Here is a 19934-nt window from a genome sequence, read left to right on the forward strand (position 1 = left end):
TTTATTTATTTGAGAAAGAGAATGCAAGAGTGAGAGAGAGGGGGCATGAGCGGGGAGGAGAGGCAGAGACTCCACCCTGAGCAAGGAGCCCAACATGGGACTTGATCCCAGGACCCTGGGATTGTGACCTGAGCCAAAGCCAGATGCTTAACCAACTGTCCCACCCAGGTGTCCCTCTCCAGACATTTTTAAAGATAATGAGAATCCAATAAACAACTTCTCAATATTTGAAAACTTAGTTCAATGACCAATTTTCTTGAAAAATAAAACCTATGAAAATTGATACAAGAAGAACTAGAGGGCGCCTGGGTGGCTCAGCTGGTTGGGCGGCTGCCTGCAGCTCAGGTCGTGATCCCAGAGTCCTGGGATCGAGTCCCGCATCGGGCTCCCTGCTCCATGGGGAGTCTGCTTCTCCCTCTGACCTTCTCCTCTCTCATGCTCTCTCTCACTGTCTCTCTGTCAAATAAATAAATAAAATCTTTAAAAAAAAAAAAAAAAGAAGAAGAACTAGAAAGTCTGAATTCTCCCAGCACTATTAAAGAAATTGGACCACTATTTTAAATTTTTTCCACAAGGAAACTCCATGCCTGATTGCTTCACCAGGGAATTCTAAACATTTAAGAAAGAAATAATATTAGCCTTACATAAATTCTTCCAGAGAACAGAAAGAAGGAAACACTGCAACTCATTGTAAAAGTCCAGTAATTTTGATACCAAACCCGATAAGGACATTTCAAAATGCATCTCATAAACATAAATGCAAAACTCCTTATCAAAATACCAATAAATCAGGAAAAAATAAAAAATATATCACAACCGGGGTGCCTGGGTGGCTCTGTGGATTAAAGCCTCTGCCTTCCGCTCAGGTCATGATCCCGGGGTCCTGGGATGGAGCCCCGCATCAGGCTCCCTGCTCAGCAGGGAGACTGCTTCCCTTCCTCTCTTTCTGCCTGCCTCTCTGCCTACTTGTGATCTCTGTCTGTCAAATAAATAAATAAAATCTTTTTTAAAAAATATATCGCAACCAAATAGGGCTTATTCAAGAAATGCAAAATTCTTAGCAAACTGAGAACCGAAGAAAACCTCTTTATTCTTACAATAACATTGAAAATTTCTACAGCCAATCACAATGATGAGTTATTATAATTAATGATGAAAATGGAAAGCTTTCCCCCCTAACACCAGAATTAAGTAAATATGCCCATTCTCGTCATGTTGTTAGAGGTTCTATCCAATGAATTTAAGGCAAGACAAATGAATAAAAGGCATATAGATTGGATGAAAATGAATAAACCTGTTATTACCTGCAGATGACAGCATGGTGCACATAGAAAATAAAATGGAATATAAAGCAATATACTGGGCACCTGGTTGGCTCAGTGGGTTAAGCCTCTGCCTTTGGCTCAGGTCATGATCTCAGTGCCCTGGGATCGAGTCCCTCATCGGGCTCTCTGCTTGGCAGGGAGCCTGCTTCCCCCTCTCTCTCTGCCTGCCTCTCTGCCTACTTGTGATCTCTCTCTGTCAAATAAATAAATAAAATCTTTTAAAAAAATAAAGCAATATACTATAATTTGGCAATGTTGCTGGATTCAAATTCAAAATACAATGCTGATTTTATTTCTATGTACTTTCTAAATACTACCAACTAAGAAACTTTACTTTTTTTTAACAAAGAAACTTTAAAAGTGATGCCATTTAAGGGCACCTGACTGGCTCAGTCAGTTAACAGGCTGCCTTCGGCTCAGGTCATGATCTCAGGGTCCTGGGATCGAGCCCCACATTGGGCTCCCTGCTCAGTGGTGAGTCTGCTTCTCCCCCTCCCTCTGTGATCTCTCTCGCTCTCACTCTTTCTCAAATAAATGAATAAAATCTTAAAAAAAAAAAAAAGACTCCTATTTGCCTGGGGGTTGTAACTGCCTCAGAAAAGGAAAAAGGCAAAATGCATAAAAATATACACAAATTTGTTATTGCACTTTGCCTTCTAGTGTCCTTTTTAAAAAATTAATTTATTTATTTATTTTAATAAACATAAAATGTATTTTTATCCCCGCCTTCTAGTGTCCTTTGATCTCCCAAGCAAGAACCCAGGAGGAACATCGTTGTATCAGGTCGGAGTCAATCAGAGAAGTAGAACCACTGGGAAGGGAATGGAATAGGAGGTTTTCTTAAAATAAGGATTAGACCTTTCACCGTTGTGGGAGTCTACGGGATGCCACGCAGGTCCAGGGGTGGGCCTGAGGTCGCTGCAGGTTGACAGGCCACATAGGCCATACAAGCTGGGGGTGAAATAGGAGAGGGCAAAGACAAATTGGGACCCAAGTCGGTGCCTCACGACCTCCCTCTCCTACAATGCAGAAGCGGGCACGGAGTCCTGGGCTGCACGCACACCTGGCACAGTGCTGGGAGGAGCTGAACCAGGTCCTGGCAGGAGCTGGGGCCCGGTGCCCGCCGCTGAGTCAGCAGATGAGCAGCCCCGTGGGGAGCTGCGGCAGCACCTGGGCCCACACTGCCCTTCAGAGCATATGGCTACTGCTTCTCTTCCAGCTTCCAAATATGGCACAAACATCGCCTCTGCCAAGCCCATCCTGAAACCATTAGGGAAGGGAGTTCTTGGAACTGGTAGAGTAGAAAACCACCATCATCATTCTTTCAGAAGATAAATAGGACCATGTCATTCCTCTGTTCAAAAATATCTCGTGGCTCCCTAAAAAAGTCAAAATAGTTACACTACCTACAATACTTCATATAAGCTGGCACTTTAAACGCCTCCTGTGGCTCATTCCCCAGTCTCCCCGCAGCCCCTCTGGTCACCTTCCTATTCCCTCAACGCACCAATAACTGCCCTTGCTCTGTCTTTCCTCTACCCATCCCCTCTACTCTCTATGTTCTTGCCAAAGGCTGTATGCCTCACGTCCTCCCTCCAGTCCTTCAAGACTCTGCTCAAACATCACACTCTCAGGTAGGATCTCCTAACCAGATTATTGAAAACTGATTCACCTACAGGGGGTGCCAGGGCGGCTCAGTCAGTTGGGCGTCCAACTCTTGGTTTCTGCTCAGGTTATGATCTCAAGGTCATGAGATCAAGCCCCATGTCGGGCTCCACGCTCAGGGGAAGTCTGCTTAAGATTCTCTCTGTTTAGGGGCACCTGGGTGGCTCAGTGGGTTAAGCCTCTGCTTTCAGCTCAGGTCGTGGTCTCAGGGTCCTGGGATCGAGCCTCTCATCGGGCTCTCTGCTCAGCGGGGAGCCTGCTTCCCCCTCTCTCTCTGCCTGCCTCTGCCTACTTGTGATCTCTCTCTCTCTCTGTCAAATAAATAAATAAAATCTTTTAAAAAAAGAAAAGATTCTGTTTACCTCTCCCTCCCCCTCTACCCAACTCCCACTCATGAGCACGCACACACACTCTCTCTCTCTCAAATAAATAAATAAATAAAATCTTAAAAAACAAAAAACAAAAAACCCACCAAACCTGAATCACCCAGGGCATTCCTTGTCCCCTTCCTACTCATTAGTTTTCAATAGAGCTCTTAGCAACAGCTGAAATACTATGGTATCTATTTAATATTTTCTGCCACTCGCAGTAGAATATAAACTCCATAAGGACCACTATTTCTTCCTATCAGATGTATAACTATATATTCATATCTGAAACATTGCCTATAACAGTGCCAGGCATATAGTAAGGGAGCATTGAATATTCTCGTTAAAATGAATGAATAAAGGAATGAACGGAGTAGAAGTGTAAATCTAGCTCCTCTATCTGATCTTTAAATGAAACTAACTTGTTACTAAGTTCTCAGGCATATTCTCTCCACTCTCAAACTGCTCCTTCTCTTATTTCAACCCTACCTAAGTCCCTAGTACCGATATATGTTGTCGGCACCCAAATGTGTATCCCCAAAGCAAGCCTTCCCTCTGTCCCCCACTCATGTATACGTGTGTGATACTTCGCCAGACACATCCGTGAAGCGGATGCCTTAGAGACACAACACACGCCACCTGCTGAAAAGAATGTGCGGTATTTCTACACCCCAAGGACAGCTTCCCAATTTCTCAGGATCGAGATACACCACCGCAATCCCTCCAGGTGCCCATGTCTCCGGAGAATGGTGAGCCACTGTCCATAGCGGCCTTAAATAACCATTGGTAAGATGATTGCTAAGCTCAGTGCTTTCTTCTTTCTTTCTTTCTTTTTTTTTTTTTAAGATTTTATTTATTTATTTATTTGACAGACAAAGATCACAAGTAGGCAGAGAGGCGGGTGGGTGGGGGGACGCAGGCTCCCCGCTGAGCAGAGAGCCCGATGCGGGGTTCAATCCTCAGATCATGATCTGAGCCAAAGGCAGAGGCTTTAACCCACTGAGCCACCCAGGCACCCCTGCTTCCTTCTTTTTAAGGAAGTTTTTCTCAAGTATATGTGCTGCTCCCCCTCATGTTCATTTTCATCATCTTTATCAGAAGCATTGTCCTCTCTCACCTGGTGGACCTCAACAGTCTCCCGTATCTGCTTCCCAAGGCCACTGTTGCTCAATTCAATAATCCATGCTCATAATGGGTATGCAAACTGGACTTTTTTTTTTAATGCCTCCTTCCTCCTAGACAAAAATCCTTAAATTGTCTGAAACGATTGTTGAGAGTCATGATACAAATTCTTCACCTAATCTGTAAGACCTAGCTAATTGTCATCCATCCTTCGATCATGCCAAAGTCCCTTGGTCTTGGCATACGAGGTACATAGGGTTTCCTTCAGTTCTTTGTATGTTCTCTGTTCCTTCCTGCAAATGGTGTTCAGACATGCTTTTCCGTTTACCTAAAACACCCACTAAGGCTGGCAAACTTCCTCCAAAATGCTCAGGGAGTAGCCTAAGCTGCAGATAAAAGGGAAGCTTTCCACAGTCCTTAAACATGCTGTCCTGAGTTCCTCAGTGCACCAATCTGTGCGATTGTAATTCTTTTTTTTTTTTAATTTTTTTAAATTTATTTATTTGTTAGGTAGAGAGAGCAAGCAAGCACAGGCAGACAGAGTGGTAGGCAGAGGCAGAGGGAGAAGCAGGCTCCCTGCCGAGCAAGGAGCCCGATGTGGGACTCGATCCCAGGACGCTGGGATCATGACCGAGCCGAAGGCAGCTGCTTAAGCAACTGAGCCACCCAGGCGTCCCCGATTGTAATTCTATCATTATTTATCTGACGTCTGGATCCTGCACCCACTTCATTGGAGCAAATACCCTTGCTTTTCACCACTATGTCTAACACACGTCAGTGGTGCCGAGAATACACTTCACATACTTGACAGTAGGAGATCCATGGGTGAATGAATGTTCTAGAAGGCTGTCAGTAGTTGGGTGAATTCTACAACTTCCTCAAGCAGGAACAGGAGAAGCTGGAGATACGAGGGTCCCTTTTTAAGAGCAAAAAGGGACTGAGGGTTGGAAAACAAGATGCTAGAAGCACACTGGTGTTCACAAGCCACAAGGGTGGTCATCAAAAAGATAAGCATGCATTTCAAAACCGGAAGAGAGAGAATGAAATATAGCAAAACTGCTCACAAGTCTTAGGATAGCCTTCGTGGCTCTGGTCTCTGGGGATATTTGGGAGGATTGCCTAGTGCTGGGAATGTGTTGGACTTGCTGTTGGTGCCTGTGAAGGAAAAATATCATGTACTCACTGGCCCATATCATGAATCCCAAGCAAATAACATCAATAGAGGTGAAAATAATTAAGTGTGTTGATTCTGTAATTGCATTAATCAACCAATTAGGGCAATACCCCAGATTTGATTTCATACTGATATTTCTGCTAGTTTTTGGTCCAGTCGCTTTCATGGGAGCAATGATATTTATCGGCCAAGGAAACATCCAACTCGGGACACATGGTGAATTAATGTGCTTTGGGGATTTGAATTTGAGTTCTGCCCATCTACAGTTTGTAGGGTCAATACTCGAGGCCTGGAAACCACCCAAAAGACAGGTGATGCTAAGAGAATTTCCCTAGGCCACTCTGTGAAAATAAAAGACAAGTTTATGTATGACATTATATAGGAAATATTTCAACCCAAAGGCTACCATTGTCAAAGGGATTCCTCCACAAAGAAGGATCAAAGTATTGGCTAAAGCAAGAAGGTTGATTATTTGCCTTAATGGTCTCAGTCTAGGTCTCCTAAAAAGAGAGCAGACATGACAACGGAGTAAAGCATTACCCACAGTCCTTATTCCAGTCTGAGCAAGGATGACCATACCTATTGCCAAGTTAGCAGAAATCATTGCTTCGGTGACTGAAGGTCATGACTGAGGTATGATTTTGCTCAGGTCCATAGCACCTGGAGAGAAACAGGAAGAACACATCAATATCTTCAAGTCAAGTGAACTACAGGTCTCACCATAATTTCTTTAAAAACTCCTTTCTGGGAAACCTATCCTCTTGTCATGCATAAAAATCCTAACCCTGAAGTTTTCTTTTTTCCTCATCACCTACTATATCTCTTGTGGTACTTATAACAACTGAAATGATCTCATTGGATAACCTTATTCTTATCAAAGGAAGACCATTTCCTCCAACAGAACTATGAGAGCCACGAAAGCAGGGGTCTTGTCTACATGTTTTCAGTCCATATCCAGGGTCTAGAACAATCTGTTACTAGTAGGCAGTCAATTAATATCTATTACATGAATAAACAAATATGAATGGAGGCATTATTTTCATGCCACAATTTTTCATTTCATTTCATATGTTTCAATATGTTCTTTCAATATGTTTCATATTTTCATTTCAGTATGTTCTTTACATTGACAGATTTCTGAACACAGAATGCATATCCTCCACTTAATCGTTAAAAATAGTGCATTAAGGCACGCCTGGGTGGCTCAGTCAGTTAAGTATCTGTCTTCAGCTCAGGTCATGGTCCCAGGGTCCCAGGACGGAGCCCCCATCAGGCTCCCTGCTCTGTGAGGAGTCTGTTTCCCCCTTCCCTCTGCCTGCTGCTACCCCTGCTTGTGCTCTCTCTCTCTCTCTCCCTCTCTGTGTCAAATAAATAAATAAAATCTGTTAAAAAAATAATACTTTAAGCTCACTAATTGTATTATTTGAAGCTGCATGTTCTTGCTTGATTTGAGCATTTGCTTGGTTTTGTTTATGTAAAAGCCTAATCTATCTGAGAGATAGGTATCCAAGTAGCTTATGTTGCACTGGATCCTATCAAATACTCTTTGTCAAATGTTATCTTTCTATAAACCAATGTAATTTTTTCTCAGGGAGAGAGAGCACGCACAGGCAGGGGGAGCAGCAGGCGAAGCAGAAGCAGGCTTCCCCCTGAGCAAGGAGCCTGATGTGGGACTAGATCCCAGAACCCTGGGATCATGACCTGAGCTGAAGGCAGACGCTTAACTGACTGAGCCACCCAGGCACCCCCCAATGTAATTTTTATTACAACTCCTGAATCAAGGACCTAAAATGAATGAGCAGTATATCTTAATAATAATACAACATTAACGAAGATATGTTTCAAGACTACCCATGATTAATATGACAATGAATATTAGAAACAATCTCATTTCACGGGGAAAAAAAGACTAACATGAACTCATGCACACAACTCATTATTTTTCTGACTTGGTCAATAAAATGGCAGGAAAAAATTATTCCTCTTTGAATATTAGATCATTTTTATGTGTAACATTTGATGAACATGCTGAAATATTTTAGAAGTAATAAGATAGTAATTTGCTCAAATGTTACACAAGTATGCAAAAATTTAAGATATAGGGGCACCTGAGTGGCTCAGTCATTAAGTGTCTGCCTTCAGCTCAGGTCATGATCCCAAGGTCCTGGGATCGAGCCCCGCATCAGGCTCCCTGCTCAGCTGGAAGCCTGCTTCTCCTTCTCCCACTCCCCCTGCTTGTGTTTCCCCTCTCACTGTTGTCTCTTTCTGTCAAGTAAATAAATAAAATCTTTTTTAAAATTTAAGATATATTATGAATATACACTTTTCAAATCTTGGAACCAAAATAGATCAGTAACGTGCTGGAAATATAAAAGTAATAAAAATAAATAGCACAAAAAAATCTTGAACGAGTGGAACTCATCGCATGTTCCTGGATGGAAAGATATAACATGTCAAAATTTGAAACTTCCTCAAAGATATAGATTCAATTCTTGAAACTTCTTCAAATGTGTAGATTCAGTTCAATGTCAGTCAAAATAGCAAGACAGCTTTGGGGAGAATTGGGAAATTTATCTCGAAATTTAGTTATAATTGTACAAGAAAATCCAAGTTGTTTTCCCCAATACTTTATTACCAAAATTTTCAAACACAAACTGATTCATTTAAAAAAAATAATAACAATGGATTGCTTACCTGATTTCCTAGAACTTATTACAGCAATTAAAGTGTGGGTACAATTGAAAACCAGTCAAATATATCAATGGGTCCGGATGAAGTGTCCAGAAATAATTATAAATAGAAAATTCAACAAAAGAAAAGAGCCATTTGGTATGAGGGACCGGAATAATTGGTGGATGGTTTGGAAAGTATAAAGTTGTATTGTCAAATCAAATACTAACAGACAAATGAATGCCAGGGCAAAGGAAAGAGAAGGAACCAGACACACACATGCAGATAGAAATAGCGGCAGAGGTGCTGCTGACCAAGAGAATATGGCGGCTGATGATGAATTCTGTATGGGCTCTGTGCTTGAGCAAAAAAGTGTGAAGATGGCTTCCTAAAGTCCATGTCCCCCAAGGTTCAGTGAGATTGCACCAAATCTTTAAGCCCCTGTGGGCACTGACCCTGTGCTAGCCATGGTCCTGATCAGTCATATTTGCTTTCAGGATTTTTATGTCCTTGGAACACAGAGCAGAAGGAAGGATCCACATCAGATGTCTGATTTTTTTTTTTTAAAGATTTTATTTATTTATTTGTCAGAGAGAGAGAGAGAGAGAGAGAGTGCGAGCACAGGCAGACAGAGTGGCAGAGGGAGAAGCAGGCTCCCTGCAGAGCAAGGAGCCCGATGTGGGACTCGATCCCAGGACGCTGGGATCATGACCTGAGCCGAAGGCAGCCGCTTAACCAACTGAGCCACCCAGGCGTCCCAGATGTCTGATTTTAAGAACAATACCTCGTCTCAGAATTTTGGTTTTGGTTCCAAGTATGCTATTGGAAATGAGAACCCAGTGGTGAGATAGTCACGCGTAAGCATGCCTTCTTCTGTAATTGGGTCTGGCATGTGTTCCAAGGTGTATTATTTTGATTAAAAGATCAGAACCTACAATAAGAAATAATTTCTTAGTGTACCAATCTAATTAAGATGCAGACAATGTTTTAAAATTTTTCATACTGTGCACACGTAGCACTCTCCCATATAAATAAATTGCCCAAATTCAGTCTCATCCAGACAAGGTCCAGTGGAAACAGAAGATGTTAATATTTATTTAAGACATTCTATGCATCAGGCCTCTAATTTTCCCTATTATACATTTAATTCATTTTGATCCCACACTTAAGGAATCTCAGACTAAGGTTTAATCAAAGAACAGAGGTAAAAATTGGGACAGAACTAATGCAGAGAAAGACTCAAGGAGACACTGTAGGCAAGTGGGCAAGGGGAAGAGAGTCTCCAAATGATTCTCTTTGGAAAGGATGAGAACATCCTTTCCCAGTAAGGCAGGATCTGCACGGATTCTTGTGTGTACTCATGAAAAGGCATTATCGTCCAGATGCTGTGCAGATTCCCATCTCTGAATATCCACCCCTCTTCTCTCCCAGTTTCCAAATCTGAACTAAAACTCCAGTCACCTGAGCAACCTTTGTTAGAAGCTGGTAAACCCAAAGTTTACCAGATTTGCCCTGGGAGGGAAAAGCTGAACCCTCAGTTACAGGCTTGGTTTTACTGACCTCATCTCTTTAGAGCTGTGATTATTATGTTATTTCTAGCATCAATGACAGTGTCTCCAAGAAAAATCTCTAAACATTTTTTTCTCAGCATACTAATTATCCAAATTAATCATCGGTGTTTCAAGAGAATATCGCAAGATGCTATCAGAGGGATAGCATCTTGTATTTTTTTTGTATTTTTTCTGTATTTTTCTGTATTCCCTACTGGGATGAGGTCAAATAATTGTGAGGTCGTTAAACAGTGAGGGCTTAGAGAATAACTTAGGACTCTGCCTTATCTTTGGAAAATCTCTGAGGGGTACATTTCTTAGAAGATAATTTGTAGATCTCACAGGCCTGAATGACTTCCACCTATCAGAGGTTTGGTAGGGAAAACAAGAGGCCTTCCAAGGAAGGAGCGTGGGGGATATCTGAACAAGACAGAAGAGGGGCACCTGGCTGGCTCAGTTGGAAGAGTGTGTGACTCTTGATCTTAGGGTTGTGAGTTTGAGCCCCACCTTGGGTGTAGAGATTACTTAAAATAAATACATGAAAATTTTAAAAAATAAATAACCAAGGCAGTAGGTATTGACAGAGACCCATTTTATTTTATTTTATTTTTAAAGATTTTATTTATTTATTTGACAGAGAGAGATCACAAGTAGGCAGAGAGGCAGGCAGAGAGGGCGGGGGGAAGCAGGCTCCCTGCTGAGCAGACAGCCTGATTCGGGGCTCGATCCCAGGACCCTGAGACCATGACCTGAGCAGAAAGCAGTGGCTTAGTCCACTGAGCCACCCAGGCGCCCCAGACAGAGACCCATTTTAAAAGATAAAATAAATGCGATGGGGCTGTGTGATGGAAGGCCAATTTACTATGCACTCGGTGTATGGGAGTGAAGCAATGGAGAGGAGTACAGATCACTCTACCAATAAATGTAACTGGTTACTCTGGTTACTCTGTGAAAGAGTAACCAGAACTTCATGGGGAAGAGAGAGAGTTTAAATACTGATGGATAAGAGCCGGTAGATTGGATTTGTTGGATTACAGTAAAAAGACATATTTAATATTAATTAAATCAAAGTCCATTACTAAGTAAAAAGAAGGAGGAGGAGAAGAAACACTGGACCAGTGCATTAGCAAAAAAATTAAGCTTATGGGGTTTTTTTTTGTTTTAAGATTTTATTTATTTATTTAACAGAGAGATACACAGTGAGAGAGGGAACACAAGCAGGGGGGTGGGAGAGGGAGAAGTAGGCTTCCCACTGAGCAGGGAGCCTGATGCGGGGCTCAATTCCAGGACCCTGGGATCATGACCTGAACCGAAGGCAGACACTTAACACTGAACCACCCAGGAGCCCCTAATCTTAGTTTTAAAAAGAAATTCATCACTTAACATAAGTGTAGGAAAAAAGAATGGGCATAGGGGAACCTGGCTAGCTCAGTCGGGGGGGGGGGCATTTGAGTCTTGATCTCGGGGTCATGAGTTCAAGCCCCAGAGGAGTGTAGAAATTAGTTAAATAAATAAAACTAAAAAAAAAAAAAAAGAATGGGTGTTAAGTGAGGATCATTCTGAATTGTGGAAGGAAATACAGGGATTTCTCAACATATAACTTCAACCTCTCTATGATGTAGGAGACAAGCATATTTTAAAAGAGAGGAAGAAGCATAAAGATCAGAGGATGGCTCAGAATATTTGAAAGCCCAGTGGCAGATAATGGTAGAAAGAGTTGAAAGATGAAATAGAAGGGATCTGCTGGGCAGAATCACAGGAGGAATTCAGGCTATTTCCAATGAAATATTTATGCTGACACCGATCCACCAAGTTGTGTATTCAGCTGCACAAAATTGCCATAGTTGTAGACACAGGGGGAAAACAGACACTAGATTCAATTAATGCTGAGGTTTTCCTAGGTCAGGGTGATGAAATAAGAAAAGAATTAAGGATACTGGGATTAACAAAAGACTGACCAGTAAATCACAGAGAAATATTGGGATGAATTGACATGACAGAAAACTAAGAATATGTGGGGCACCTGGGTGGTTCAGTCAGTTAAGCATCTGCCTTCAGCTTAGGTTATGATCCCAGGACCCAGGGACTGAGCCCCACCTTGGGCTCCCTGCTTGGCAGGGATTCTGCTTGTCCCTCTTCCTCTCCTCCCTCCCCCACTCATGCTCTCTCTCACTCTCTCTCAAATAAATAAAATCTTTTTTTAAAAAAGAAAGAAAACTAAGAATATGTATGTAATATGCTCCAGAGGCAATAAGAGAGAATAGGGAGCTATGCAGAAAAAGGGTCTCAGAAATCTGCATGGGACCCCCCCTCCCAAGTCTTTGCTGAATACTAAGTTGTACATGCACAGGGTGAAACTCCATAAGGCCACACATATAAAAGACAGGTAGCTATGAACTAAACAGTTCCCAGAGCTCATTCAAAGCTGGAAGGTGTTCAAGTTATGACCAGCCCGAAAGGAGAGTCCTCACTCATCACTTTGGGCATTCAGTGGAGGCAATGAGGGGCCATGCCTTACTGGTTGGACTCAATATCTCTCCAAAGAAGGTCATTCTAAACCTAGTTAACAAAGCTTGAATATAAGCTTTGAGAGAATCAAACTGAACCACAAGAAAATTAATTGTTTATCAGAAGAAGTAAAATTGACAATGTCCATCATTCAATTAAAAATTATTAGATATGCCAATAAACCAGAAAAATATGCCTCTGAACAGGAGAAAAAAGCCAATAAAACAGACTCATTTGTATATTCTGTTTGTTTGCTTAATCACTAGATGGGATTAACAATGGATTACACGCAGAAGAGGTCAGTAAACTAGAAGAATTTTCAGTAAAAATTACCCAGAATGAAGCAAAAGAGGGAAATAAAGGAGTGAACTTTTAAAAAGGTAATAGAGCTTCATTTGTGTGTGAGATAACATTAAGCAGGCTAATACACATATAATTAAAAATATGGGGCATCTAGGTGGCTTAGTCAGTTAAGTGTCTGCCTTCGGCTCAGGTCTTGGGGCCCTGAGATCGAGCCCTGCATTGGGCTCCCTATTCAGCGGGAGTCTGCTTGCCCCTCTCACTTTGCCCCTCCCCAGTTCATGCTCTCTCTCTCAAATAAATAAATAAAATCGTTAAAAAGGGGGGGAGGGCGGAGGGGTGCCTGGGTGGCTCAGTGGGTTAAAGCCTTTGCCTTCGGCTCAGGTCATGATCTCAGGGTCCTGGGATCGAGCCCCGCATCAGGGTCTCTGCTCAGCGGGGAGCCTGCTTCCTCCTCTCTCTCTCTCTGCCTGCATCTCTGCCTACTTGTGATCTCTGCCTGTCAAATAAATAAATAAATAAAACCTTTAAAAAAATGTAACAAGTCAGGAAACAACAGGTATTGGCAAGGATGCAGAGAAAGGGGAACCCTCCTCCACTGTTGGTGGGAATGCAAGCTGGCGTAGTCATTCTGCAAAACAGTATGGAGGATCCTCAAAAAGTTGAAAATAGAGCTACCCTATGACCCAGAAATTGTACTACTGGGTATTTTCCCTAAAGATATAAATGTAGTGATCCAAAGGGGCATATGCCCCCCAATATTTATAGCAGCAGTGTCCACAATAGCCAAACTATGGAAAGAGCCTAGGTGTCTAACAACAGATGAATGGATAAAGAAGATGTGGTATATATATATATATATATATATATATATATAATGGAATACTATGCAGCCATCAAAAGAAATGAAATCTTGCATTTGCAATGATGTCGATGGAACTACAGGGTATTATGCTGAGGGAAATAAGTCAATCAGAGAAAGACAATTATCATATGATCTCACTGATATGAGGAATTTGAGAAACAAGACAGAGGATCACAGGGGAAGGGAGGGGAAAAAATGAAACAAGACAAAACCAGAGAGAGACAAACCATAAGAGACTCTTAATCTCAGGAAACAAACTGAGGGTTGTTGGAGGGGGTTGGTGGGAGGGATGGGGTAGCTGGGTGATGGACATTAGGGAGGGTATGCGCTATGGTAAGTGCTGTGAATTGTGTAAGACTGATGAATCACAGACCTGTATCCCTGATGAATCACAGACCTGTATCCCTGAAACAATATATTATATGTTAATAAAAAAATAAATAAATAAGATAAAAAAGGAGAGGAACAAAAACAAGAAACTTTAATGATTTCTAATCAGAATTTACACAGACCCTAAGAGAATTGGATTATATTTTTACAGAGCTAAAAGGGGGGGGGGGACTGTTAACCTAGACTTTTATACCCAAATAAAATACCTCTTTCAAGGGAATTTAGACTTTCCAAAAAAAATAAATAAATAAATAAAGACTTTCTCTGATAAACAAAAACAGTATTTATCACCAACAGACGTTTACTGGAAGAAAAGTTAAAGGAAGTTCTTCAAATGGAAGAAAAATGATAGCAGATGGAAACCTAAGTTTACACAAATAAATAATGTGTGCTGCATGGGAAATGCATAGAAAATATCAAAGGGATGTTTTTCATCATTGATTTCTTTTTAATTTTTTTTTAGATTTTATTTATTTATTTGACAGACAGAGATCACAAGTAGGCAGAGAGGCAGGCAGAGAGAGAGGAGGAAGCAGACTCCCCGCTGAGCAGAGAGCCCGATGTGGGGCTCGATCCCAGGACCCTGAGATCATGACCTGAGCCGAAGGCAGAGGCTAAACCCACTGAGCCACCCAGGTGCCCCTCATCAATGATTTCTTAAAATATTATTTTTATTTTATTTTTTAAAAAGATTTTATTTATTTATTTATTTATTTATTTGAGAGAGAGAGAAAGAGAGAGAGCACAGAGGGACAAAGAGAGTGAGAGGGAGAAGCAGACTCCCTGGTGAGGAGGGAGCCCGACTCAGGGTTCAATCCTAGGACTCTGCGATCATGGTCTGAGCTGAAGGCAGAGGCTTAACCCACTGAGCCACCCAGGTGCCCCAAGAAAGGTAGATTTAAATCCAATGATATGAATAATCACATTATAAATGATAAAAATACTTCAACTAAAAGGCAGATAATAGTAGGCTGGATAAAAAGGCAAGACCCAGGGCACTGGCTGGCTCAGTGAGAGAGGCATGCAACTCTTGATCTTGGGGTCATGAGTTTGAGACCCACACGAGGTATAGAGATTTCTTAAATAAATAAAATTGAAAAAATAAATATGCAAGAACCAACCATTAGCTGTGCATAAGAAATTCATTCTAAAAATTCATATAAAGACTTACAGAACAATTCATCATCCATATGCAAAAAAGTGAGAGAGAGAGAAACTGGGCCCATACCTTACATCATACACAAATATTAACTCAAATTTGATCATAGGACTAAATATGAAAGTTAAAACTATAACACATCAGAAGAAAATACATATTTCTCTGAAGTAGGTGCAGAATTCTTAAATAGAACACAAAAATACAAATCGTAAAAGAAAAAAAACTGGACTTCACCAAAATGAAAGGCTTTTGATCTTCAAAATTTGCAGTTAAGAACATAAAAAGGCAAACCATGTCATGGAAGGAAGCATTTACAGCCCTATATCTAACTTGTATCCAGAATACATAAACAACTCTTGAAATCTGTAAGAGGAATACAAACAACTCCATTTTATTTTTTTAATATTTTATTTATTTATTTATTTGACAAACAGAGATCACAAGTAGGCAGAGAGGCAGGCAGAGATAGAGGAGGAAGCAGGCTCCCCGATGAGCAGAGAGCCGGATGCAGGGCTCGATCCCAGGACCCTGAGATCATGACCTGAGCCGAAGGCAGAGGCTCTAAACCATTGAGCCACCCAGGGGCCCAACAACTCCATTTTAAAATGAGCAAGATATCAGTCACTTCCCAAAGAAGATATATAAAAGGTCAATGTGCGCTTGGAAAAATGTTCGACATGGGGTGCTTGGGTGCCTCAGTCATTAAGCATCTGCTTTTGGCTCAGGTCATGATCCCAGGATCCTGGAATCAGGCCCCGTGTTGGGCTCTCTGCTCAGTGGGGAGTCTGCTTCTCCCTCTCCCTCTGTTGCTCCCCCCACCCCATTTGTGTTCTCTCTCTCTCTCTTTCCAACAAACGAATAAAGATCTTTTTAAAAAATAATTATTTAGGGACGCCTAGGTGGCTCAGTTGGTAAAGCGGCTGGCTTCGGCTCAGGTCATGAACCCAGCGTCTTGGGATCGAGTCCCACATCGGGCTCCTTGCTTAGTGGGGAAGCCTGCTTCTCCCTCTGCCTCAGCCTGCCATTCTGCCTGCCTGTGCTCGCTCTCTTGCTCTCTCTCTCACACACACAAATAAATAAATAAATAAAATCTTCTTAAAAAATAATTATTTTTTAAAAAAAGAGCCTACCCCCCCGGGTAGGCTGAATAACAGCCCCCAAAGAGGCCTTCGTCCTGATCCTCAGAACTTGGGACTATGTCCCCGTATGCAGCCATAGGCATTGTTCCGGTGGTCCAATGTCCTCACAAGGATCCTCATAAAAGGAGGCAGGAGGATCAGAGCTCAAGAGAGAGGATGGAAGGATGGAAAGCAGAAGTCAGTGAGGAAGAAGCTACGCGGCTGGCTGTGAAAACGGAGGAAGGGGCCGGGAGCCGCGACACGTAGGCAGCCTCTGGAAGCCAGAGGGCAAGGAACTGGGATCTCCGCCGGAGCTTCCAGAAGGAATCAGTCCTGCCACCAGCTTGATGTTAGCCCGGTAAGACTTCTGACCTCCGAAACTCTAAAGTAATAAACTCATGTTCTTTTTAAGCCCCCGAGCCTGTGACAATTTGTTACAGCAGCAAGAGGAAACTAATACAGTCTCTTCAATGGGAGGTGTTCATTTGCCTCCCGTCCCAGACCCACAGAGCTCAGGAGGCTCACAAGAGAGAAGAAATGCTTGGTGCCTGGGTAGACACAAAAGAAAAGTAGAATGCCCACCACCCACGTTAAGGGGGACTCTTGTGCATCCTCTAACATCTGAATATCTCCTTAAATATATTAAATATTGGTTATGCATTCACATAACCAATAGTATCATTAAAATTAAAAAAGGAACAAACTCACCTAAGGTAGTGGTAAGTGTTGTATAAATTCACTCTTGCATGCATTTAAAAATATTTATTGAGCCCCTACGGGCACTGTTCTAACACTGGGGTTTCAGCAAGAACACGGCGGGGGTGGGGGGGAATTCACTGCCCCTGCGTATCTTCTGCAGTCTGCTAGCGAGACAGATAACGAACAGAATGATGAGTAAATTACATCGTGTGGGGATTAATGGCATGGAGGATCATACGCCAAGAAGGCAAGGGGTACCAGAGCAGGAGCCGCAAGCTTAAAGGGGTGGCCAGGGACACCCAAACTCAGAAGGCAACGTTTGAGCAGAGGCCTGAGGGACGGGAGAGAGGAAGCCATGGGGATCCTAGGGGAAGGCAATTCCAGATAGAGGGGAGTGAGCAGGGAGGGGAAGAGAAGATGAAGTCAGGGTTGATGGGGCCCAGGATGGGGGTGGGGGGCAACCTTGCCAGGCTTTACAGGCCTTTGAGGGGAATCTGGATTTTACTCTTAGTGAAGCCACTGACAGTAATAAGCAGAGAAAGGACATGATCAAGTTTGCATTTCAACACGAGAATAATTTAGCCAAGCAGGGTGGTTAGGGAGCAAATGTAAAACCCCAGGGGAGAAATGGTGTGTGTCTTGGTCCAGCGTGTTCGCATTTGGGATGTTTCACAAATTAAGTCAATGGGATTTGCTGACAGATCAGACGGCCACGTAACGGAATAAAGAGGGGAGTCCGTTGAAGACGATGCCGAAGATTTTGGCCTGAGCACCGGGACCAGTGGAGTTGCTGGGAACTGAGATACGGAAGCCTGCAGACTGAGCAGGTTTGGGAGAAAAGATCAGGAACTTGATTTTGGATGAGTCATTGCACATCCAAGGGCAGAATTTAGGGGACAGGTTTGCACTGGAGACAGAAATCTGGGACTAATGCTGGAGGCAGAGACAGCCTGCCCAGATCCCCCTTCGAGGTAGGACTTGCCACTCCAGCCACTGGGAATGCTGTCAGCTCCGTCAGGCTGGGCCCTGAGTGCCCAGGGGTGCACAGAACCACCTTGTCCAAAGACTCACAGATGGCTGTCCCCATGGGGTAACTGAGGGAGCCGGGGATAGAAGACCCAGGAACTTGAGCCACACAGGGGACAACTCTAGCAGGCTCTGAGTCAAACAACGGAAGACTAATAGATTATCCATGCTCCAGAGCTCCTTGTGGAATCAGTCAAGCCCAACCTTGGGCCTGGATCACAGTTCAAATTCTCCATCCACCCTACGCTGTGCCTCCCGATCCCTCCCACAGGTGTCAATCCCTAACAGAGAGATTTCACTTCACACGGCATCTCAGTGTCCACTCCCAGAGGGCTCCATGGCCAACAGGACTCATCAGCATACAGGTGGCACATAAAGCCCAGAAGTTGCACTTAAGAAACATAGGGACCACATACACAGACCCTAAAGTATTTCAGGTATTCTTCCCAAGACATCGACTCCTTTGTATCTGTACTGGGAGCCTGACATCCTAACCTAGAGAAACAAGAGGAAAATAAAAATAGCAACTATAAGCATTTCCTAAAGGCCACAACGGGAAAGATCGATGATGTCTGACCTCATTAGAATTCAGTATTCAGAAAGAGTCTGACTAAGGGGTGCCTGGGGGGCTCAGGCGGTTGAGTGTCTGCCTTCAGCTTGGGTCATGATCTTGGGGTCCTGGGATCAAGCCCCATGCTGGGCTCCCTGCTCAGCGGGGAATCTGCTTCTCCCTCTCCCTCCGCCCCTCCACCCACTCGTGCTCTCTCTCTCTGTCTCTCTCTTAAATGAATAAATTTTTAAAAAATCCTTTTAAAAAAGGAAGAGAAAAGAAAGATTCTGACTAAAACCCCAATAGCATGACATTTCATATCCAGATGACTATCAAAAATTACAAAGTCAATACCAGGTTTTAATCCATAGAATAGAACAAATATCCGTGAGTCCATACTGATCTAAGGAAAGGATCTGGTAAACAGATAAATGGGGAGAAGGGACAGCTCTTTCTCTCAACAGAATTTAAATTCATAAATGTAGAAGGAAAAAATGACACAAAAAGTCTCTATTAGGCACATAACTGGGTAATAACTGTTGCAGACAAGACCCACTGATGAGTGTTAAAATTAGAAGGCAAAACTTTGAGGGAACCAGATTTGTACAGTCTCAAAGTATCTCCCTTAACATACTTATTAATTACAAAGGGAAAAACCATACCTTTATAGTGGAAAGCACAGAAGTCAGCACTAAAACCAAGGGGTCAAGGTCAACATCGCCCATAACAGGACACACGGACATTAGGAAGCCTCGGATATAACCCAGATATAATGCACTGAGAAGGACACAACAGCATTCCCGTGGTATTCTTGGCAAAAACGCCTAATTCAGTCCAACCGTGAAAAATAGCAAACCCAACTTGAGAGACATTCTATAAAACAGCTGGACTCTTCAAAAGCGTCAAGGTCATGAAAGGCAAGGAAATACAGAGGAACCGCCAGGGAGATGTGACAAATGCAGTGTGGAATGCTGGGTTCGATCCTAGAACAGAAAACGGACATCAGTAGAAAGATTATTAAAACTCAGACCAGGGGCGCCTGGGTGGCTCAGTGGGTTAAAGCCTCTGCCTTCGGCTCAGGTCATGATTCCAGGGTCCTGGGATCAAGCCCTGCATCGGGCTTTTTGCTCCACAGGGAGCCTGCTTCCCTTCCTCTCTCTCTGCCTGCCTCTCTGGCTCCTTGTGATCTCTCTCTCTGTCAAATAAATAAATAAAATCTTTAAAAAAAAAAAAAAACCTCAAACCAGGTGGGTAGTTTAGTTAACAATATGGCTAATCTCCTGGTTTTGATCCTTGTACTATAATGTTAACGTCGGGTGAGGAGACACAGCAGAACTCCCTGTATTATCTGCAACTTTCCTCCAGACCTAAAATTATCTAGCATTGTAGCTTTGCCTCCCTCTCTCTGGGTCCACCCGCTTTGGGGGGCCAGATGCACAGTATGG

At 42.8% G+C, this 19934-nt stretch overlaps 1 long non-coding RNA gene across 1 annotated transcript in view; it reads right to left on the bottom strand.

Moving 5' to 3' along the window:
- Nucleotides 1–6232: 6232 nt before the first annotated feature.
- The window catches only part of LOC308358655, a 36471-nt gene continuing 22769 nt past the window's right edge, over nucleotides 6233–19934 (bottom strand). Inside the window, exon 3 of the long non-coding RNA XR_013968328.1 lies at nucleotides 6233–6314. This is a non-coding gene — a long non-coding RNA (uncharacterized lncRNA). The remainder of the gene's footprint in view (nucleotides 6315–19934) is intronic.

Source organism: Martes martes (genome assembly GCF_963455335.1).
Source record: "Martes martes genome assembly, chromosome: 17".
In the NCBI taxonomy this organism is placed as follows: domain Eukaryota; kingdom Metazoa; phylum Chordata; class Mammalia; order Carnivora; family Mustelidae; genus Martes; species Martes martes.